This window comes from Austrofundulus limnaeus, unplaced genomic scaffold (assembly GCF_001266775.1).
Source record: "Austrofundulus limnaeus strain Quisiro unplaced genomic scaffold, Austrofundulus_limnaeus-1.0 Scaffold48, whole genome shotgun sequence".
Classification (NCBI taxonomy): Eukaryota; Metazoa; Chordata; class Actinopteri; order Cyprinodontiformes; family Rivulidae; genus Austrofundulus; species Austrofundulus limnaeus.
Window position 1 is genome coordinate 599,662 of NW_013952450.1, and position 7,203 is coordinate 606,864.

Genomic DNA, 7,203 nt, shown 5'->3' on the forward strand with positions numbered 1-7,203 from the left:
CAGACACACTGAAGGCCTTTAGGCACACAGAGATGATTACATTGCGCAGAGTGTCAGGAAATGAGAGTGGCTCTCCTCATGTCCTCTCAGGATTTCTATTTCTGAATCAGGGGAGACTGAGCAGAACCTGCTGCAGCTCAGAGAAGACGAGACTCAAAAATATGTCAGCACTTTYAGCGTTACACAGCTTCTTTCTCAGAGGAAATCTCTAAATGGCAGCATTGTATGTGATGATTGTGTAATTAACGTGGCAGCTATTWAACAAGGAAAAGCTGAATTCATATTAGTGTTGATAACTGGTTGTGAACATTGCCTGTGAGACCTAAACACATGTTTTATTTTATTATTCACCCACATTTTCCAGCACTGCTCTCTTCATATAGCCCAACAACAGACAGGTGATGATGTGATTCTGAACAATGAAATGAGGCCATTAAGCAAAGGCTTCCATCTGTGGTTTCTGAAAAAAGAAAATAAAAATGTCTGTGTGCTTATTTCCTTTGATGTGCACTATAGGCACTGTTCACAGCTAACCAATGTCTTTTTGCACAAGACAGCAAGCGTGGGCTCTGGGACAAGGCTGTTGTGTGTGTTTTTGGGCAACACGTCTCAGTCGCTGGCTCGATGCCATCTCACTTTGGTACGGAAAAAAAGTTCTGTTTGTACTATTTGTGTAAACCTGATGGTACCTACAGTTGGTTGTATTTGCACTTGTCGAACTCAGTTCAGTCTTGCTTCATATAAAATACTGATATTTCAGAATTTAGCCTTTTAAGAACAATTTTATTTATGTTTGACTTCAATAATGCAACGTGGCAGGTATCTCTTATGTGTACACAACAGTTTAGATCTTTGAAGTGTGTCTCGTTGGAGCAGTTAGTATCTTACCTGTTGTAGATAGCTCTTTGAATGACCTCAGTTTGGAGAAAAGATTTGATTTTGACCGGATTGATGAGCGAACAGCTAGTCCAAACCAGACCAAGATCAAAGTGGACAGCTGCCATTTACAATTAATCTTAAAAAATGCTGTTGTTCATGTAAATATTTTGTAAATTCTACATAGGCAACACCCGATAGCAGTTTTTCTAAAACCGAGTACAAGTGCTTCAAATATTGAGTTAGAACCTAGACATTACTTAATGATCTTAAACATATTTCTTTTGTTTAGAACTACAGCCCCTCTGACTGGATTAAATCAAATACAGCATGACATATACTGTTGCAACATTTAAAAAAAATAAAATAAAGATTTTCTTTAAACTTGGATAAACCTTTTGAACATGAAACTGACAAACATTTAACTTGAAATGTAAACACCAACACATCCAGTGGAGTATCGACATAAGTATCTATACTGGTATCGATCAGAGTATCAAGACATTTTGAGTACTTATAAAACTGTTGGTATTGGACCTGATGCCGATACCAGTATTGATATTGGGACACCACTACTTTACATTTATCCATAGAGCATTTCATTATTATGAGTACTAGCAGGTCGCAGATGAGGCTGCTATGAAGACACTGTTTGAACTTTGCAAATTCAACAAGTTCAAAAAGCAGATTTATAACTTAGATATTTATGAACACTGTCTTCTATGATCACACAGGAAAGTTTAACAAGAATTAGTTTTGTGCAAATGGTCTGTAAAACAGTGAATATTTACTGGTTGAATTTGTTCGATTCCAATGGTGTTTCCATCCCAAAAAAATGTGAGCTTGGTCCGCTTTGTGCATTTGTAATAATTTTTAGGTTTGAAATAATGTATTTTCCTCATAGACCTAGAAGTTAACTGTAATCCTTCTGATGTAGCCCAGTCACTTCAGGTGGGATTATCATGTTTTTTCTGCTGGAATAACAGTAATTAAAAATTAACAAAAGTGTAAAGATTTTTTAAACAGCATTTACACAAACAGGTATGAAATCTTTGAGGTTGAAGTTGTTTTATGGTGGACTTAGTCTCAGAGCCATTAGCATTTCAATTTGAAACTAAAAATGAAGTTGCCAGAAAGTTATCTACGACAGGTAAAATACTAACTGTTCATTACTTTTCTAAAGAATGCCACCTCAGATCTGAGCTATCTCTTTTATGTAAGAATGTTAATTTCTTGAAATGATCTCAGGCCAGGCCTAGTCACGTTGTATTAAAACAGATCTCAGACTCCTCTGAGTATCACTGATGGAATGATAACATCACAGGACTAAACCAGGAGTACACAGCAGAGATTTGGTGTGACACTAAAGGGTTTACMCTCAGTTTATTGCCAATCCTTTGCAACCCTTTAAAAAATAGATTCTCATCTAAAAGTATCGTAGGTGAGATGRTTTTTGTCTTGGATCATGTGAGTGTGGACCTCAGCTGGCACGATCAACTGTTCACTGGGAGTCGCAGAAGGGTCGTTCCCAGGGGGGTCTCGGCGTTACCGTTGCGTAATTTAGACACAATATCTTGATGATGCAAAAATAATAACATCCATCCGTCTGCTTTCAGCCTTGGCGTACACTCGTGTCTTTCGGGGACGTGTCTGGTTTGTTCCGCAGCTGCAAGCTTCTTCATCTTCTTTTTTTTTACTTTTTCTTTTTGGCCAACGGGTTACATGGCAACAGATCCCATATGGTAATTAATATGTGGAGAAGCCATGATGTGAGTCTGGTGCATCAGCTTTTCTTTTCTTTTCAACTCAAAATAAATATCTAAAGAATTCATCAAAATTGTTGCTGATGAAAGTAATGGAACTGATCGTTTTTACATAATAGTCTCATGTTTAGGATTATAAGAAATGTCTCACTTGCAGGCAGCTCATAATGGCATGTCCTTCATTATCAACGACCTCTTGATGTCTAATCCCACTATAAAGCCATTACAGCTTTCATAGGACAGCCCACGCTTTGAGCTGAGTCTAATTTTCCCCCTTGTATTGTTTAAAAAAAGAAAAGCTTTTATTCTGGCATTCAGTAAAACTGTCCACCTTCTAATCCTGAAGGTTTTACTTCGATTCGGGGTGATATTAAAACACAAAACCCTGATATGCACCAAGCCTGACTCGTGTTATATAATCACTGGCAAAGCCCCCGTGGTCTCTCAGTGTTAGTTAGTGCTGAGTCCTAATGCCTGAGCTCAGCAAAACCAGTGGCCGGCGAGTAAATCCCACACCTGTCAGTCACTGTGAGCAMTGAGTCACATCAATGTGAATTATTCAGAAAAAGACCAGGGGCCAGTGGCCACAAACATTTCTTCTTTATGAACAGTATTGTTACGGCCGGCCTCAGCGACCCTGAGGTGTTGTTTTTGGATCTGCGATACCCAGGAGTTTGTTTGAAGCATTAACAGACGATTCAGACACTTTGGAGTGGGCTTCTGTGGAGCCATAAATATTCTACATCTCTTAGATTGAYAGTTCTTTGATCAGCAGATAAAAGCGCTTAATAATGACTAAATAATCGAGGGGTGTCCAATCCTGAGCCTCGAGGGTCTYTATCCATGTTTTACTTGTTTCCCTGCTCCAACACACCCGACTCGGTGATTGAATAATTTAAATTTTGCAGAAGTCTGTTAGTCCCTCGTTCGTTCAAATCTGGTGTATTTCAGTGTTTTCTCCTGCCCCGCTCACTCACCTGCCCCTCGTTATCTCTCCCCCAGGTGATGCTCATTTTAGCTTGTTAGTGTTCCCTTTCAGTTCTGTTCCCCTCTGTTTTCTTGGCGCGCTGTGCTTTCCATAGCTGTTCATCTGTTGTGTTCATTCCTGAGCCTCACATTTACCTGGAAGCACCCAGCTGCCATGACGGCACTTTATTTCCTTAATAATAAGTCAATTTTATCTTTATTTCCTCATGTTCCCCAAGTCTTGTCGGTACCACAATGTTTAAAGGCAACTAGGTACCGTATTATTAATTACTAATATTATTAAAGCTACTTTAGAATAATTATTTTTTTCACATTTTGCTTATTCAAGCAAAATATTCTTCACTTCTTGTTGAGAGGGACCAGGCTGTACTGGAAGTGCTAGAGCTCGCTGCTGCAGTTGTTTTTTTGCGTATGCAAATAACTTTATATAAATAAACTGAACTGAATTCTATGTAGATAAACAAATTTTACAAAATTAGGATGTTAAACATATTTTAAAAGGTTTTATGTGGAAATCAGCAGCTGGTACGTCATCATACGGGACAGAATTAAGATTTTGTCCCTCCAAACAGACCAACATCTCAAAGGATCCGAACTATCCCTTTAAGGTTTTCTACTTCAGATCCTACAGTAACAATGATCTCTTATGAGTTGTTACAAAAGCCCTGTTCAGGTATCTTTCCTTGATACACGGAGCCAAACATCCTCTCTCTCTCCACTGATTGTTTGTGTGTTGCTGTAATTAACTGATGAGGCATCTTGAATCAAAACCAGGAAGTTGTCCGACTGCGCTGACATGAAGCTCGAGTGGCCCTCATGCTGACATACTCTCTCAATTTCCTCCTTTTTCAACGTCAAACCAAGCTTGAAGTCCAGATTTGAAAACTTGCAGAACAACGCAGACTTTGGACCACAGTCATCATGAAAAACAGTAGTCTCATATTTTCTCAGTAACTGTCTTTAATTGAATCTTTAAAACGACTTTCAAAGAAAATCAAATGCCCAGGAGACATTTTGCTGGACATAGGAAGACTTCTACAGAGGTCAAAGGTCGATTTTTGTCCCCAATCATCCCTTTAAGAGAAATACCTGTTTATTTGCAGAGCAGAAACTAAACAGTTGAAAATATGGATAGGAATAATATTTCTATCGTCAATTATCTCTAACAATTTAATTTCAATACTCTGTAAAAGCAGATATTTATTGCTGTTTTCTATTAAAAAATAACCTTATGTAAAAATAAGCTGGTTTATTCAGCTGTGCTGCTCATTCAGATCTTTTTTTTTAAATAAGAGAACTACTGTTTTTACTAAATTACCTTTTATACTTTGCTAAAAGATTAGAGCTTTCTTTTTAAGGGCACAACATCAAAGCTAAAATCATCCATATGAACTGTGCATTTCAGTGACGCTGTTCTTGAATCTTTACATTTTTTTTATTAACACTGAAATTGTTTGAATGTGTGCAAATATTTGAAACTTTGGTGCACACAGCCTTCTCAGAAGGTAAGGAGCACAATCCACGTTGGGTGAAGAAAACCTCAATTATCAGAAAAATATTGATGTATAGTTTTCTACATCCTGTTTGGTTCTTAAGGAGCAACATATAACTCATAGTCAAACATCTTAGGAAAATATTAGTCATTGTGACCAACACAGCAACCATTTTATGGTTCTCCTCTTTCATCCCCATGTCTCTCATATTGAATTAATTTTGTTCTGTACATGTATTATCTCTGTAAAAACTGAACTAAAATGGTTTTAGAGGAGCATGAGGTTCATTTAAACAAACTGGACATGATGGGTATTCTTACAAACATGACTGAGGGCTAAAATCTAGAATAAGGAAGTGCTGTTTTTGCAAGGGGAAAAATGGTTTCAGGTGTAACAAATTTGTGTTTAAACTATTGTTTGATTGATCTAAACTGCTTTATCATTGTTTCATTTGGGGAATTCCTGGATTTTAAAGTTAGAGCTTTAAAAAAAACCTGTTTCATCAATATTGGAGCAACTTTCAGGGATTCACTTCAAAGCTTAAATATGACTTTATGTTACTTTGGTATCAAATATGCAAAATCACATTTATTAACAATAAAAAAACTAACATGCGGTGGTCCTTCTCTTCAGCCACATTTATTGATTTGTAAATCTGTTTTGTTTATTGCAAGAAAAAAAATGCTTTAAAACTGACCAATAAAATGTGTGCTTTACTGACTATTGCTTCAGTTCAGACCTCACTCCAGTGGAGTCACTAAAATGCTTTTTATCTGCAGTGTGTAATGTTTGCATTAGAAAGAATCAACAGTAAAACAAATGGAAATGCTAAGTTTAATTTGTGGAGTTTTTTGTCGCTTGTGTGTTTACCAAGAGAAGTGACTCAAAGGTAWGATAATGTGATAATGAGTTATTTATCCCATTGTCCTGTAATAAAGAATTTTATTTTGCAGTGATAGTGGAATATTATCTCAAAATAACAAAGCTTGTTTTTGTTCGGAGCAAGTGGCTTCATATCTTGTGATGTGACATTAAGGAAACCAACTTTGTGCCTTTTTTGTTGTTGTTGTTGTTGTCTCTAAGCACACAGTGTTGATTAAAGATTTGTCATTACATTTTTCTACTCAACATACAGCAGCTCTCAAAAGGATATTTTCCCTGATATGGGCAATATATGCATAGATTTATTTTGAAAGAGAACAAATATAAAGAGTTAAAAGTTTGTTCGTTTGTCTTCAACAAAATGACTTAAATGCCTGCGTATAAATTTGATTTTATTTAGTTGAGGCCTTACAAACGTAACATTATAATTCTTTATAATATTATAAAATAGTTTATTGACTTTATTACCTGGATGGTGCAGATTTCAATTTATTTTGTGTTTCAGTTTTCTTCGTTGATGTTGATGATTAGTAAAAGGCATTAAGTGATCAAAAATTGTTTTCATGCTGTTTCATTGTTGTTGTTAAATACATTCTTTATGAAAGTCAAAGTGCAGTTACTTTTGCCTACTTTCCTTCTATTAATTTCAGTTTTTGAGACCTACTAAATAATAAACCGGAACTAACAAATTGGGCATTTTCTCACTGAAGTGGCTTGTGGTCAGATGTTTTATCATGGTTCTTTTAATGCTGCAAAGGAAATGTTCTCAATGAGTTGCTTTGTGTTTGTTCAGCAAATTAACAGTAAAATCAGCTGATCTTAACGATAACTCTGTCATTTCTGGCCATAAACAGCAGCTTCTACTTTTCAGAGGTACTCGTTGAAACTGAAACTGCACACAAAACAGTTAACCTAAGAAATGTATTTACACCTAAAGACTTAATATATAAGGTTCTGTCATAGAAGGTGTTGATGATTTATAGCTTTTAACACTCTTAACTCAAAATGACCAAATGAAAACATTCAAGTTTTTGTGTAGGAAGAAAGTCTTTCTTTAGCTTTTTTTTCCTTGATTGGAGACCAACATTTCTAAACAGTGCATCTTTTGCTTTTCCCCATTATTTTCTAAGCATTGTTCCTTTATTCTGTTAAAGGCACAGTGTGTAGGATTTTGTAAATTCTTTTAGCCGAAATTGAGATAA